The sequence below is a fragment of the Macaca fascicularis genome, chromosome 4 (assembly GCF_037993035.2).
Source record: "Macaca fascicularis isolate 582-1 chromosome 4, T2T-MFA8v1.1".
In the NCBI taxonomy this organism is placed as follows: Eukaryota; Metazoa; Chordata; class Mammalia; order Primates; family Cercopithecidae; genus Macaca; species Macaca fascicularis.
The window spans coordinates 85,944,561-85,961,324 of NC_088378.1; the positions used below are offsets into that span (position 1 = coordinate 85,944,561).

The 16,764-nt window shown below is 45.0% G+C and overlaps 1 protein-coding gene across 20 annotated transcripts in view; it reads right to left on the minus strand.

Moving 5' to 3' along the window:
• The window catches only part of ANKRD6 (ankyrin repeat domain 6), a 205,147-nt gene extending 190,179 nt beyond the window's left edge, over positions 1 to 14,968 (minus strand). For 18 of the 20 annotated variants that reach the window (XM_045391236.2, XM_074037477.1, XM_065543733.1 and 15 more), the window contains exon 1: positions 14,736 to 14,968. The gene's annotated coding sequence lies outside the window, so the exon portion shown is untranslated. The remainder of the gene's footprint in view (positions 1 to 14,735) is intronic. The other 2 variants (XM_074037481.1, XM_065543737.1) reach the window with 1 other exon arrangement.
• Positions 14,969 to 16,764: the final 1,796 nt, after the last annotated feature.

Consider the following 16,764-nt stretch of genomic DNA (forward strand, 5'->3'; position numbering starts at 1 on the left):
GCCTAACCAACATGGAGAAACCCCAACTCTACTGAAGCAAACAAACAAAAAAATTAGCTGGGTGTGGTGGCACATCCCTATAATCCCAGCTACTCGGGAGGCTGAAGCAGGAGAATCGCTTGAACCAGGAGGCAGGGGTTGCAGTGAGCCGAGATCACGCCATTGCACTCCAGCCTAGGCAACAAGAGTGAAACGCCATCTCAAAGAAAAAAGAAAGAAAAAAAAAAGTCCTAAATGGACTCTCCTTCCAGTACAAGGCTGTTTCACCCACATTGAAAATCTATTCTTCAGTATAGCCATCTTCATCAACAATCTTAGCTAGAGCTTATGGATAACTTGCTGTAGCTTCAGCATCAGCACTGGCTGCTTTACCTCGCACTTTTATGTTACAGAGACGGCTTCTTTTCTTAAACCTCATGAACCAACCTCTGCTAGCTTCAGGCTTCTTTTCTGCAGCTTCCCACCTCTCTCAGCCTTTACACAACTGACAGGAGTCAGAGCCTTGTTCTGGGTTAGGCTTTGGCTTTAGGGAATGTTGTGGCTGGTTTAATCTATCCAGACCACTTAAACTTTCTCCATATCAGCAATAGCAACAAGGCTGTTTCACTTTCTTGTCACTCATGGGTATAGTGGAATAACCCCCCTCCCTTTTTTTTGAGACAGGGTCTCACTCTGTCACCTAGGCTGAAATACAGTAGCACAATCATAGCTCACTGCAGCCTCAACTTCCCAGGCTTACTTAAGCGATCCTCCCACCTCAGCCTTCCCGAGTAGCTAGAACTACAGGTGCGTGTCACCATGCCCTGCTAATTTTTAAATTTTTTGTAGAGACAGGATTTCACTACGTTGGTATATTAGTCAATTATCATGCTGCTATAAAGAAATACCCAAGACTGGGTAGTTTATAAAGGAAAGAGGTTTAATTACCTCACAGTTCCACAGGGCTGGGGAGCCCTCCAGAAACTTACAAGCATGGCAGAAGGAGAAGCAAACACCTCCTTCTTCACATGGCAGCAGCAAGGAGAAGAGTCCATCAAAAGGGGAAAAAGTCCCTTATAAAACCATCAGATCTCATGAGAACTCACTATCACAAGAGGAGCATGAGGGTAACTGCCCTCATGATTAAATTACCTCCTACCAGGTCCCCCCCATGACACATGTGGATTATGGCAGCTACAGTTCAAGATGAGATTTTGGTGGGGACACAGCCAAACCATATCAGTTGGCCAGGCTGGTCTTGAACTCCTGGTCTAAAGCAATCCTCCTGCCTCAGCCTCCTAACGTGCTGGGATTACAGGAGGAAGCCACTGTGCTCAGCCCCAGAGTAGCACTTTTAATTTCCTTCAAGAATTTTTCCTTTGCATTCACAACTTGGCTAGCCCTTTGGCACAAGAGGTCTAGCTTTCATCCTATCTTGGTTTTGGACATCTTTCCTCACTAATTCTAACTCTTGACTTAAAGTGAAAGTTGTGAGACTCTTCCTTTCACTTGAATGCTTAGAGGCCATTGTGGGATTATTAATTCACCTAATTTTATTTTTATTATTTATTTAGAAAGAAAGTTTCACTCTTGTTGCCTAGGTGGAGTGCAACGGCACGATCTCAGCTCACTCCAACCTCCGCCTCCCGGGTTCAAGCGATTCTCCTGCCTCAGCCTCCCAAGTAGCTGGGATTACAGACGTGCACCGCCACGCCCAGCTAACTTTGTATTTTTAGTAGAGACGGAGTTTCACCATGTTGGTCAGGCTGGTCTCAAACTTCTGACCTCAGGTGATTCGCCTGCCTCAGCCTCCCAAAGTGCTGGGATTACAGGCATGAGCCACTGTGCCCGGCCAATTCACCTAATTTTAATATTGCTGTGTCTTAGGGAATAGGAGGCCCAAAGAGAGGGAGAGAGATGGGTAACAACTGGTCAGTGGAACAGCCACTTATTAATTAATTAAGATCTCCTTCTTATATGGGCATGGTTCATGTTGTCCCAAAATGATTACAATAATAACATCAAAGATCTCTGATCAGCCGGGCATGGTGGCTCACGCCTGTGCCTAGCACTTTGGGAGGCCAAGGCAGGAGGATCACCTGAGGTCAGGAGTTTGAGACCAGCCTGGCCAGCATGGAAAAATCCCGTCTCTACTAAATACACAAAAATTGAGCCGGGTGCCGTGGCTCACGCCTGTAATCCCAGCACTTTGGGAGGCCGAGACGGACGGATCACAAGGTCAGGAGATCGAGACCATCCTGACCAACATGGTGAAACCCCATCTCTAATAAAATATAAAAAATTAGCTGGGCATAGTGGTACACACCTGTAGTCCCAGCTATTCAAGAGGCTGAGGGAGGCGAATCACTTGAACCCAGGAGGCAGAGGTTGCAGTGAGCAGAGATCGCATCACTGCACTCCAGTCTAGCGACAGAGCAAGACTCCATGTCAAAAAAAAAAAAAAAAAAAAAAAGTTAGTCAGGCATGGCGGTGCGTGCCTGTAATCCCAGCTACTAGGGGGCTGAGGCAGGAGGTCACTTGAACCTGGGAGGCAGAGGTTGCAATAAGCTGAGATCGTGCCACTGCACTCCAGCCTGGGCAACAGAGCAAGACTCCATCTCAAAAAAAAAAAAAAAAAAAAAAGACAGACCTCTAATCACAGATCACCAAAACAATTTTTCATAGTAATAATGAAAAAGTCTGAAATATTGTGAGAATTACCAAAACGCGACATAGAGACACGAAGAGAGCACATGTTGTTGGAAAAATGGTATTGGTAGATGCTTAACACAGAATTGCCACAAGCCTTCAATTTGTGAAAAACACATATCTGCAAAGTGCAATAAAATCAGCTATCCTATATATTAAATATTTAGGGACTAGGGGAGCTCATTATGTAAAGGAATCCTTTGATAGTCTTACATAGTTTTTTTTTTTTTTTTTTGACATGGAGTTTCGCTCTTCTCACTAATGTTAGAGTGCAATGGTGTGATCTTGGCTCACTGTAACCTCTGCCTCCCAGGTTCAAGCGACTCTCCTGCCTCAGCCTCCCAAGTGGCTGCGACCACAGGTGTGCGCCACCATGCCTGCCTAATTTTTTAATTTTTAATAGAGATGGGTTTTCACCGTGTTGGCCAGGCTGGTCTCAAACTCCTGATATCAGGTGATCCGCCCACCTCAACCTCGCAAAGTGCTGGGATTACAGGCATGAGTGACCGTGCCCAGCCCTCAAGTACAATTTCTAAAGTCCCTATTAACAGTTTTTGAAATCAATTTCCCCAGATATATCCCAACAGGAAAATATCTAATTAGTTATAAGTCTGTCATTGGATGATAAAATGTTTGTTTATATATCAAAGTACAATATACCCTGGCTTACACCCAACGAAACTTTTAGATTTTATTTCAGCAGGGTAACAAAGATGAAAAATGTTTTAAGGCATCAAACCTCAGTTTTAAAACAGTGCTTCTAAACAGTAGCAACCTAACTTCAATCATATCAGGTACTGGAGATGTGAGGTTCTGTCATTCTTCCTTCAAGTTTTAACTTTTTTTTGGTTTTGTATAAAAATCCAACAGGTGCCAGGGGGTTTTGCTGTTATTCATTACCGATCTGCAGCTCTCTCCTAAGTTTTTGAACAGCAATGGAGGAAAACAAAGGCTTCAGTGAGCAAGCCATTCAATAGATATTATGTAACTCAGGACAGTATACTCTGGAGATTCAAAAATTATAAACAAACAAGTGTTTGTTCTTAAAGTGCCTGGACTTAGGTCCTTCCTCTTATCAAAGCTCTTTCTTTTATTAACTTTTACCTTGATTTTTTAAAAAGATGGCTAATCCAGGGCCACAGTGCTCATTTTAACTTTAATTTGTCCTCTCTTAGCATCAAGAGGCAAACTGAGCTCCGATATAAACCATTCACATTCACTAAAGCCCCAGTGCCAACTTTTTCTATCATTTCTATTTGGAAGCGAAGCTGCAGAGATCTCTATAGGTAACCTCAGACAGTGAATGATCTGACTTATAGGACAAGCCTACCGCTCTGTCCAGAAGCTAATGATTAATGCCACTGGGCATTCCCCTCTTGGTTCCAAGCTCTCCTACCAGATAGGCAAGGCTTCAATGCTGGTTGAGACAAGAACTTTATCTACAGCTATGAAACAAACTATTTTTAGGAACCAAAAGACAAGTTGCCATAAGGACTCAAATTATTTAAAGAGTGTCAGCCTCGGCAACATGGCAAAATCTCATCTCTACAAAAAATACAAAAATTAGCCAGGCGTAGTGGCATGCGCCTGTAGTCCCAGCTACTCGGGTGGCTGAGATGGGAGGCTGAAGTGGGAGGATCGCTGGAACCTGAGAGGTCAAGGCTACAGAGCCATGATCACACCTCTGCATTCCAGCCTGGGTCATAGAGTGAGACCCTGTCTCAAAAAATAAAATAAAGTGTGGACCACAGGTCACCTCATCAGAATCTGAGGTGATTGTTAAATGTGTGCCTCCTCAGACCTAGTGAATTAGAATCTATGGAGTAAGGCTGAGAATTCCCAAATTTTAATATATTCCCCAGATTATTCTTACATTTAAACCAAAAATAAAATTCTAAGCTCCCCCATCCAACTGAATGGATCCCCCTCAGCCCCACCTGGGCCAAGGGATTCCAAAGAAACCTGAAAAACAGGCGGGGGTGGGGGAAGCAGACATGCTTCATTATACCCTCTCCCTTTTGGAGTTCAGGCACAACTGACCAGCATTAACATTAAAACAGAGATCTTAAGACTGCAAAACAGATTCTTTGTAGCAATAAGGTACCAATTTCCAATCTGACTCTAGTATCACATGACAGAGAAAGAAGAAAATCAAAGTATTTTATCCCAAAATATGTTTCTTTGCCATATTTTGAAATGGCCCTACAGAGCCATCTTTTGTGGGGGAAAAATTGCTTCTGCAAAGAATCTCTATTAACATAACTAGATCTTACCCCCTCTAGTCCCTCCACATCCTGAAGAGATCAACTGAGAGTCCAGCATCTTTTAAAGGTTTAAACAGAAAACATTGGCCATCTATGGTCTCTAACGGTGGCCGCCTGTGAGACTTCACCTACATAAGAAGAACCTTGGCCTCCCCAACCCCTTATCTTAACCCAGAGACTTCCATCGATTCCAGGTCTTTAGATAATAACTTTTGCAACCAATTGCCAATGAGAAAAACTTTGAACCAAACCAATACACCTCACAGGTATTGATTGATGCCTTTTTTTTTTTTTTTTTTTTTTTTTTTTTTGAGACAGGGTTTTGCTCAGGGTCTTATACTCTGTTGGAGTGCAGTGGTGCCAGTCTTGGCTCACTGAAGTCTCGAGCTCCCAGGCTCAAGCGATCCTCTTACCTCAGACTCCTGAATAGCTGGGACTACAAACATGCACCACCATGCCTGGCTAATTTTTTTTTTTTTTTTTTTTTTTAATAGATGGGCTTTCACCATGTTGCACAGGCTGGTCGTGAAGTCCCGGGCTCAAGCAATCTGACCGCCTTAGCCACCCAAAGTGCTGGGACTATAGGCATAAGCCACCTCACTCAGCCTGATTGGTATCTATGTCTCCCCAAATGTATAAAACCAAGCTGATGGGCTGGGCACAGTGGCTCAGGCCTGTAATCCCAGCACTTTGGGAGGCCGAGGCAGGTGGATTGCTTGAGCCCAGGAGTTTGAGACCAGCCTAGGGAACATGGCGAAACCCCGTCTCTACTAAAAATACAAAAATTAACTAGGCATGGGAGCGTGCGCCTGTAATCCCAACACTTTGGGAGGCCGAGGCGGGCAGATCACCTGAGGTCAGGAGTTTGAGACCAGCCTCACCAACATGGTGAAACCCCATCTCTACTAAAAATACAAAGTTAGCCAGGTGTGGTGGCACATGCCTGTAATCCCAGCTACTCTGGAGGCTGAGGCAGGAGAATCGCTGGAACCCAGGAGGCAGAGGTTACAGTGAGCCAAGATCATGCCATTGCACTCCAGCCTGGGCAATAAGAGTGAAACTCTGTCTCAAAAAAAAAAGGAAAGAAAAGAGAACCAAGGCCATGGTCACTCATAGTTAGCTCAGAATAAACCTCTTTAAATACTTTACAGGAGTTTGGCTTCTTTGGTTGATATATACATGATAAGTATGAGAAGTATTGGTCTAAGGAAGCTAACTGGAAGACAGACAGCTAACAAGAAGATAAATTTGGCCGGGTGCAGTGGCTCACGCCTGTAATCTCAACACTTTGGGAGGCCAAGGTGGGCAGATCACTTGGGGTCAGGAGGTCCAGAAGAGCCTGGACAACATGGCAAAACCCTGTCTCTACTAAAAATACAAAAACATTAGCCAGGCGTGGTGGCAGGCGCCTGTAATGGCAGCTACTCAGAAGGCTGAGGCAGGATAATCACCTGAACCTGGGAGGCAGAGGTTGCAGCGAGCTGAGATCACGCCATTGCACTCCAGCCTGGGTGACACAGAGAGACTCTGTCTCAAAAAAAAAAAAAAAGAGAGAAAGAAAAAGAGAAAATAAATTCAGTCACTTGTTCAAGGTCATTTATCCCCACTACAGACGTGAAATAACAGTGGGCCACAGAGATTAAGTAGGTTCTAACTAGGAACAGAGTTATTATCAAACTGAGTTATACTAATTTTGTATCTAGTGAAGGCATCCTCAACAAATGTTTTTCTGTAAAGGTTTTGTGGGCCAGGGAGTCTCTGTGGAAACTACTCAACTCTGCCATTGCAGTTGAAAGCAGCTATAGACACCACGCAAAGGAATGAAACAGGCATCAAGCTGGATTTGGCCATGGTTATAATTTGCCAACATTTGATCTAGTATATATATATTATATATATATATATATATATTTTTTTTTTTTTTTCCCCGAGATGGGGTCTTGCTATGTTGCCTAGGCTGCAGTGCAGTGGCTATGCACAGGCATGATCATATTGCACTGCAACCTCAAACTCCTGGGCTCAAGCGATCCTCCCACCTCAGCCTCTCCCAGATAGCTGGGACTACAGGTACTCACTGCCACACCCAGCTAGTGCATCTTTAATTCCAATGAAAAGTATCAGGATATGCTACCCCGTAATATGCCACTTTGGCATAAGGATTACTTTGAGCTGAAGGCAACTGACAAGTGGATAAAAGAAAAGCTCTTTGCCTTCCCCTTTTGCCTAAAAGCAGGACATAAATTAACAAAGGTGTCCCTTCTCCCCTTTCCACCAGGAAGGATAAAGGTTCGTCACAGAAGACAGCTTTAGGTCCTTATCAGCCTAGAGATGGCACCAGAGGCATCTATATAACAAACTGCACTAACTAGCCTTTATCTGCCATTAGTTCCCCATGTATTTGCCTTCCTACAACTCGCCATCACTAAAGACTCAAGGAATTTTTCCTTTGTCTTGTCACTTCTCTAAAAGTACACTGTTCTTTGTTGAAGATGCTATATAAGCCAGAGTTGTAAGAAATCTTTTTGAGAATTACTCTTTCCCGAGTTTTCTCCCATGTATATATGAAATATACATGTTAATAAACTTCCATTTGTTTTTCTCTTGTTAATCTAGGTTTTGTTACAGGGGTCCCAGCTGAGAACTCACAAGAGTAGAGGAAAAAACATTTTTTCCTTCACTACACCAATATGAGCACCATGAAACAGGAAATTTTATTTTAAAATTAGGATTTAAGGCCAGTTGTGGTGGCTTAGGCCTGTAATCCCAGCACTTTGGGAGGTCAAGGTGGGCAGATCACTTGAGGTCAGGAGTTCAAGACCAGCCTGGCTAACATGGTAAAACCCCGTCTCTACTAAAAATACAAAAATTAACCAAGTGTGGTGGCGCACCTGTAACCCCAGCTACTCAGGAGGCCGAGGCACAAGAATTGCTTGAACCCAGGAGGCGGAGTTTGCAGTGAGCCGATATTGCAGTACTGTACTCCCGCCTGGGTAGGAGAAGGAGACCCTGTCTTGGAAAAAGAAAAAAAAGAAAATTAGGATTTAAAAGATGGTAAATTTTAATTATTTGGGCCTTTTCCTTAGGTAGAACAGCCCAATGTCAACTAGTAATGGATAAATGATGCTGAAGCATTACTAGAATTAGTGCACATTACTGAAGTTTCTCCATGACTCTAACTGGGTCTTGGGATCTTTCACATGATCTTGCAATCCTTTAATGTCTACCATTTGATGCTGTGCACCCTCTTGGGCACAAATTTACTTCAGACAAATAAGACAAACAGATCCAAATTTTACAACCGTACTTTCCCTTAAGAGCAAATAAGTAAAAGTGACACATACGCTTTGTGATTATGTAACACATTCCATGGCAAAAACTTTTTTTTTGGAAGGGGAAATAAGTTTCATACCTAGCCTATTGCCGGCAGCCTAAAGTAGTTTTAAACTCTTATGATAACATTAACGAAGCCATTAAGACATGCATATTCTTGTCCTTTGCTAATCTTTCTCTGCCCCATCTTTCTCAAATGTACAATTCTCTACATGGTTGGATGATTCTGAGTAAATTAAATATGCTTCATTCCCTAATAAATATCTGAACCTAGATGGCTTAATGGCATTTTTATTTGCTCTCATGGCAATTATGATACATTTGTTTCCTGTATGGAAGTCGCCTCCACACCCTCCACTATGAAGTCATAACATTTTATTTATATAGTGTGTGTGTGTATATATATATATAAACACATACACATATATACACATACACATATATGTTTAGAAAGTGAGAAATAGGGCCAGGTGCAGTGGCTCACGCCTGTAAATTCAGCACTTTAGGAGGCTGAGATGGGCAGATCACCTGAGGTCAGGAGTTCGAAACCAGCTTGGTCAACATGGCAAAATCCCGACTCTACTAAAAATACAAAAATGAGCCGGGCACGGTGGTGGGCACCTGTAACCCCAGCTACTCAGGAGGCTGAGGCAGGAGAACCACTTGAACCTGGGTGGTGGAGGTTGCAGTGAGCCGAGATCGTACCATTGCACTCCATCCAGCCTAGGCAACAGAGCGAGACTTCGTTCAAAAAAAAAAAAAAAAAAAGAGTACTTGAACCTGGGTGGTGGAGGTTGCAGTGAGCCGAGATCGTACCATTGCACTCCATCCAGCCTAGGCAACAGAGCGAGACTTCGTTCAAAAAAAAAAAAAAAAAAGAGTGAGCCGGCGCGGTGGCTCACGCCTGTAATCCCAGCACTTTGGGAGGCCGAGGCGGGCAGATCACAAGGTCAGGAGATCGAGACCACGGTGAAACCCCGTCTCTACTAAAAATACAAAAAAAAAATTAGCCGGGCGCGGTGGCGGGCGCCTGTAGTCCCAGCTACTCAGGAGGCTGAGGCAGGAGAATGGCGTGAACCGGAAGGCGGAGCTTGCAGTGAGCCGAGATCGCGCCACTGCACTCCAGCCTGGGCAACAGAGCGAGAGTCCGTCTCAAAAAAAAAAAAAAAAAAAAGAGTGAGAAACAAATTACATAAAGGCAGTTACATTTAATTGACCAGTAAAAAGACTAGCACTTTATTGTACAAAAAAATGGCTACTCATCCACCAAAGAGTTCTATTCCTTTCCCAAAGTAAATTATTTTTGCTAAGAAACAGTTGCCCAGCCAGGGACTGTATTTCCTAGCTTCCTTGAATCTAGGTGGGGCCATGTGACTGGTTTTGCCAATAGAAGGTAAGCAGAAGTGATGTGTTTCACTTGCTGGTGAAGGCAGTCAACACAATTTCCTTTTGCCATACTCCTTTCCCGCTTGCAGTGACTCTGGAGACCACATGAAGATGGTGGCATCACAAGAAGGAAGGAACCTTGATCCCTGAGTCACCTGAAGGACAGCTACCCAGGAGAGCTGCCCAACAGGAATAACTGATTTGGACTTGTGTGAGCTAGGTTAAACCACTGAGGTTTGGAAATGTTTGTTACAGCAGTTAGCCTACCTTACCAGAATATACCTGTATTGGTGAAAGACTCAAATCATGATTTATTGAGGTATTTCTAAGATAAAAGCAAATATTGAGGAATCATATGTGTAAGAAGAGCTTGCAGGTTATCATTTTTGCCACTTACCTACCCCATTCATCTGAGTTTAAAACCAGTGTAAGCCTGGGCAACAAGGTGAAACCCTGTCTCTACCAAAAATACAAAAATTAGCAGGGCATGGTGTTATGTGCCTGTAGTCCCAGCTACTTAGGAGGCTGAGGTGAGACGATGGCTTGAACCCAGGAGGCAGAGGTAGAAGTGAGTCGAAATCCCACCACTGCACTCTAGCCTGAGTGACAGTGAGACCTTGCCTCAAAAATAAAATAAAATGAAACCAGTCTGAATGAGTAGAGACCTATTTATTAAGTAAATTCTGACATTTAACATCTTTTCTAACACTGTGTAAATGCTATAGCTCACCTATATCACAGCATATGAAACAAGGTAGGATGTATTATATGCTATATTTAGAAGACATTTGGAACATAAAGTGTAAACCAAAAGATACTCTTAAAATTAAATTTGCCTCCCCCAAGGCAGAATGTACTGGACTTCAGTCATTCAGTACCATCTTCATGAGTTTTTCCAAAGCTGTGTACCTCATGTATTATCATTTACTTCATATTTTTCTGGACCCTAACGAGGGCAGAGAGAGATGTGGCAGTTGTGAAACTTCAGTTTCACATCTACCCTATACAGAACTCCAAGATGTTCATTCTAGGCCTTCCTGTGGCTCTTGAGGAATTGGTCCTGGACTTTTCAGGATCCAGATGAATATCTGGGAGCTCTGAGGAAAAAGAACTGGTCAGGCTTATCTGAGGTCTGAGCAGAAAGAAAGCCTCTTGTAACTGGTGGGGGAAAGATATAAGAGAGAACTGAAACAGGATAAGACATCCAAATAAAGGGGCCTTTTATGGGGTGGGTGTGGGTAGGGCTCTGTAAATATTTCCTTATAGTGCTTACTAACCTTTTTTGACTTAGGAAACCATTTGAGAATCTGATGAAAGCTATGGAACTTCTTCCCCCTCAAACATACATAAGAGCATTCACTTAAATACTTATACATAATTTCGGGAGATCTTAGAGTATCCGTAGCCCACCACTGAACCCCAGGTTAAGAATTCTTGTTTTAGTGGGAAATTTAATAGCTGATCCTCAGGTTTATAAAGGAAACCACTAGTAAATAATGCAGACACTTCCCTATAAAAAAGAGAGAACATAGCTATTTCTTCCATCTCTTCCCCCTTGACGGGATGAGGAAGAGCTGGGAAACAGAGGTAATGTCACCCCTAAGTTTTTCTCTGCTGCTGTCCCTAACCTCAGTGCCTTGGTACAGTCCCACAGTGGGGCACTATCAACAGAACTTGTTTTTAAAAAACTTTTAAAAACTTTATTTTGAAATAATATTAATCTCACATAGAAGTTGCAAAAATAGTACATGAATTCCCTATTCTGTCCTCCCCCTAGCCCCTGGTAACCACCATGGAACTACTTTCTGTTTCCATGTGTATGACTACTCTAGGCACCCAATATAAGCGGAATCATATAATATTGTCCCTTCTGTGACTAACTTATTTCACCTAGCATAATGTTTTCAAAGTTTACTATTTTGGACCCCCTGACTGGGTGTTTTGCAACTATAGCAAATTCAAACGGGCAATGCAGAAAATTCTAAAATTTCCATGGAAAACAGTATACCGAACATGTCTGGACATTGCTGAACCTACTAACTGGAGGTAGTTTGCAGTTTCAACAGCAGATCATGTTACATTCCTATCCATGACAATACATCTTTGCAAAGCTGGGTTTTCTGTGGTTGCTGTGATAAAAGCCAAATGCAGCGGAAATATTAATGTGAAACAGGAAATGAGAGTGGCAGTGTCCAACACGATCCCAAGGTTTGAGAAGTAGTACAGGCATACACATCCGGTTAGTAATTGTGACTTTAAAAGACATAAAATATTTTTTTCTCTCAGTTTATATATGTTATTTTTTCAAACAACTTCTAAGTAAATACTGAGTTGTCTGAACCTAACTACTAACTACTGAAGCCTAAGGGAATTATGAAAAAATTACTAACTACTGAAGCCTAGGGGAATTGTGAAAAAATTACTCAGACACTAAGGGCTCCATGAAACCAAGTTTCGGAATCTTTGCCTTAACCAAGAAGTAATAGAATAGTGTAAGATTCACCAAGGAAAGCCATGTGACCTTGAAGAAATAACTTAAAGACCGTAACACAAACATACCAACCAGGAAAAGAGGAATTTGGGTTGTTAAAACCATTTTTAAAGGTCACTCTTAGCTTAATCCTTCAAATCCCACACAATGCCTTCTGGATAATTTGCATTTTAAAAAAACTTCTAAAACACATGCACCCAAATTACTGTTTTCCCACTTCTTAGGGACTCAAGCAAAGCTTTTAAAATTACAGCCTCCAAGCTATGTTGGAAGAGACTGGGTCTCCCCTACACAGACAGAACACACCTTCGGGATCCGTGCCAGGGAGACAGGAGAAACCTGGAAAAAGACAGACTCAAAGATCCCCCCACTTTAAGACTTTCGGCTTTTTTGTGGTTTCTGTCTTACCCTCAATAGCCTGCTTTTAAGTTCAATAATAACGCTCGTTGAGAAAAAAAAGAAAAAAAAAAAAGAACGATCCAGGTTATTGTGGAAATGCTTGTTGGGAAACTTCCTTTCCTCAGGGTTTTTCATATAAGCAAGGGAAAAAATTAACACAACATCCAGAATAGTGGTTCCCTGGGTGGGAGGTGAGAAGTGAGTGGATGGCCACGGAGAGGGGTACTCAGGGGCTCCAGGGGCCTGGGGATGTTCTAGTTCTTCAGCCGGGTGACACATACTTCAGTGTGATCTATTGTTATTCTTTCCATTGCACTGTAAGGTTTATACTGTCTGAGTGTATGATGTATTTCACGGTGGCAGCACCAGTATCTCCATACAAGAAAGAGGCCTTGGGAGTTGGAAGTGTGCCTTGTCTGTAAGCTGCGTTGGATCGCAGGCAGTCTGCTTTTACACAGAGCATATGCTTATCTGGAAAGGCTTTGGGGAGGCTGATGAGTTTAAGTGGGAGACTAAGATTAATGTTCGGTGCCACCATGAAAAAATAAGGAGTTAACAAATTCGCATTTAAAAAAATTACCATTGGTTTATACCTCCCAACACTGCGACTAGTTGTTTTCTGGTCTCTTTAATTCCTCTTCATCCCTCTTCTACCCTTCCCCCATCTCCAGTATGACCTAGAGGGCAGAAAATGCTCCCCAGCTTTAATCTGTATCCCTAATTTTTAAAAGATTTTTTGTTACCATATGCTAAACAAATACTAAAGATGACAAAGTGTAACACGCATCGGTATAGACACACCTATCACACTCAAGAACAAGGCTGCAGACCAGTATGGTGGCTCACACCTGTAATCCCAACACTTTGGGAGGCTGAGACAGGAGGAGTTCGAGACCAGCTTGGGCAACACAGTGAGACTCTGTCTCTAGTAAAATAAAAAAATTCAAAATTAGCCAGGTGTGGTAGTCCCAGGCTGAGGTGGGAGGATCGCTTGAGCTAAGGAGTTCAAAGCTTACAGCCTGGGCAACAGAGGGAAACTGTCTCAAAACAACAACAAAAACCCTGCCAAGGTTGCTATTGGTGTTTTGGGGATGAGAAATCCCCAATCAGTACACCATGGATGGGACCACCTTGGACCCAGTTGTGTTTGTCTTCATTGCCCAAGTTCTTTCCACTTACACTGGCCTAACAGAACCTAAGCATGAATGAACTCAACATCCAACAGGTTTGCAAAACAAGGTGTCCAACACACAAGAGTACAATGCCAAGCACTTCATTCGCATCACTTCACTGCATGAACACAATACTACGAGGTTATGTACGATACCTGCAGTTTAGAGTTCTAAAAACGAAGGTTTAAAGTAGTGGGTTTTCCAAAGTCATACACCTAACAAGCGGTGGAATCAGAACTCCGTCTCACGGGCCCAAAGTGGCTCTTTACTACCACGTGACCCATCTCATGCTACCTCGCGGGGGAAACATTCTTGACCAGCTTTGAGGCATTCGAGTCCCTCTCGGGTCACAAATAATGCTGCACTTCCCCTCCTGTCCCCGAGATCTACCGGAAGCAACACGCTTAAATGCCCAAGATAAGCTCCGGTGAGCGGATGTCTGGACCCAAACCAGACAGCACGCCGGCTCCCTGGACCCCGGGAGATGCCACTTGCTGAGGATTCGTCGATGGGGCTCCTAAGGAGTATCGGCCCCTCTCCTCCTGCGCCTGCACCCCAGTGCGGTCGTCCACGGCGGGGAGGGACGGGGTCACTCGGAGGCGGCCGCAGGCCCGGGACCGACCCTCCTCCGCGCCGCAGACCGCGGGGTACTCGGACCCCCGCCCCCACCGCCCTTCCTTCAAACTGCAAGCGAGCAGGAGAACAAGGGACGAGCCCCAGAAGAAAGTTCTCCACCTCCCTCGCCCGAAGTTCCATATTCCAGGGAGGCAACTGAGGCCGGGAGAAGAAGGAGGCGCCCCGGGGGGTAACCCCTCGCGCCGGGCGTTTTCGGAGGCCGCAGACCAGGGGGCGAGACGCAGTGTCCGGGTCTCCCCCGCGGGCAGTCGGCGATCCTGGGGTGCCGAGGGAGCAGCGCCCCCTTCCCCCGACAGCGTCCTCCCCGACCTCAGTCGCCCACCCCGGTGTAAGCGGGGGTCCCAGGAAGCCGGCGAGGTCGCCTGGTACCTTTCTCTCCCGCGCCGGACGTCCGCGCCGCAGGGACCGAGGCTGGCGACAGGGTGGGGGCGAGGGGCGACGACGGGGACGGGCTCTCGCTGGCTCCGGCGGCCCCAGGGCCTCGGCGCCGCCTAGCGCCGTGCCTCCAGCTGCCCGCGCGCCAGGCAGCGCTCTCGGATCCTGCGGGTTACCTGTGGCCGAGCCCGCCGCGCCCGCCGCCGCAGGGCCCTCCACCCAGTCCCGCCGGCCCCGCCCCGCCCCGCCGGCGGCTCCTACTCCGAGGCCGCAGCGCCCCCCAGCGGCGAGTCGGGGCACGGCAGGGACCCTCGGGAGAGAGAGGGGGTACCCCGGAGGCCCTGGGACTGGCCCTGGTCTGCAGCCCGCTCCTGGCTGGGGCCGCCGCCGTTTGAAGAGTGGGAGGAGGGGGGCCTACAGTAGGGTAAGGTTTTCCGCTTGGGGGTTGCCAGGAAGTGTATTGGAAGGTGAGGAGAATTAGCAGGAGGAACCTCCCACCTTCGCTCATTTCGTGGCCAAGTGGATATTTCAATATAACCATAGCTCACTTAACTGGGGCTGCTCAGTGCAAACTGAACAACAATGATGAATGACCCAGATTTATTGGGGTAGCTGGAGAGGGGAAAGGAAGCCTTTATTTCTAGCAGCTTGACTATAAGTAGCTTGTTGGAATCATCCCATATGGAAACGGCAAAAGCATTGAGCGAGCCTGACCCCCATATTCATATCACACTTTACATACCATTATCTCAGTCTGGTTTTGTCTATTGTCATTCACAGTCACTTCTTCAGTACCTAGAAGAGCTCCCTGAACGCAGGAAGCATTCCATAAGCTACTGTTGAAACCATGTACAGATGGATGGGATCTCATTCCACTCTTTGAAGAAGCATGGACAGATATCTGCTCTCCAAAGGCGGAGAGATGGAAGAGGAGTCAGGCAGCACCCTAAAATGGACTATCGATCGTGCCTGAGGCTTTGGGACAAGCTTATCGTGAATCTGACTTTTCTTTTTTTTTCTCTTTCTTTATTATAATTTTTTTTTTTTTTTTTTGAGACGAAATCTCGCTTTGTCACCCAAGCTGGAGTGCAGTGGCGCGATTTCGGCTCACTGCAACCTCCACCTCCCAAGTTCAAGCAATTCTCCTGCCTCAGCCTCCTGAATAGCTGGGATTACAGGTGCCCACCACCACCCCTGGCTAATTTTTGTATTTTTAATAGAGACAGGGTTTCACCATGTTGTTCAGGCTGGTCTCGAACTCCTGACCTCGTGATCCTCCCGCCTCGGCCTCCCAAAGTGCTGGGATTACAGATGTGAGCCACTGCGCCCAGCCCTTCTTCAGATTTGTGCCCCATTCCTGTTGCTCTCCACCTGGAGCTGATAGAAGAATACATTTCCTTTCTCTGCTGGCTTGTAGCTCCAGTTTCCTCTCCAGGCAGTTTACTAATGAGTTCCCAGATAACCCCCAAAGTCAAGGTTTGTACACATGACCTTTCTCTTTTTTTTTTTTTTTTTTTTTTTTTTTTGAGATAGAGTTTTGCTCTTATTGCCCAGGCTAGAGTGTAGTGGTGAAATCTCGGCTCACTGCCACCTCCACCTTCTGGTTTCAAGCGATTCTCCTTCCTCAGCCTCCCAAGTAGCTGGGGTTACAGGCGCCCGCCACCATGCCCAGCTAATTTTTTTTTGTATTTTTACAATACATCTGTATTTGTACAGATGGGGTTTCATCATGTTGGTCAGGCTGATCTAGAACTGCTGACCTCGTGGTCCACCTGCCCTCAGCGTCCCAAAGTGCTGGGATTACAGGCATGAGCCACCGCACCTGTCCACATGACCTTTCAGTGTGATAATTTCTCTCTTGTACTTTTCCACATTGAGTTTTCCTAGCTAGTCCCTTGAATAAACTTCCAAAGATGCAAATGTTCAGTTTCCCTGAAAGACTTTTAAAACATCACCGTAAAGTCACACTGAGATGAGATTTTAAGTTATATTTGTGGGCAGTCACAGCAATGACCCTGAAAGA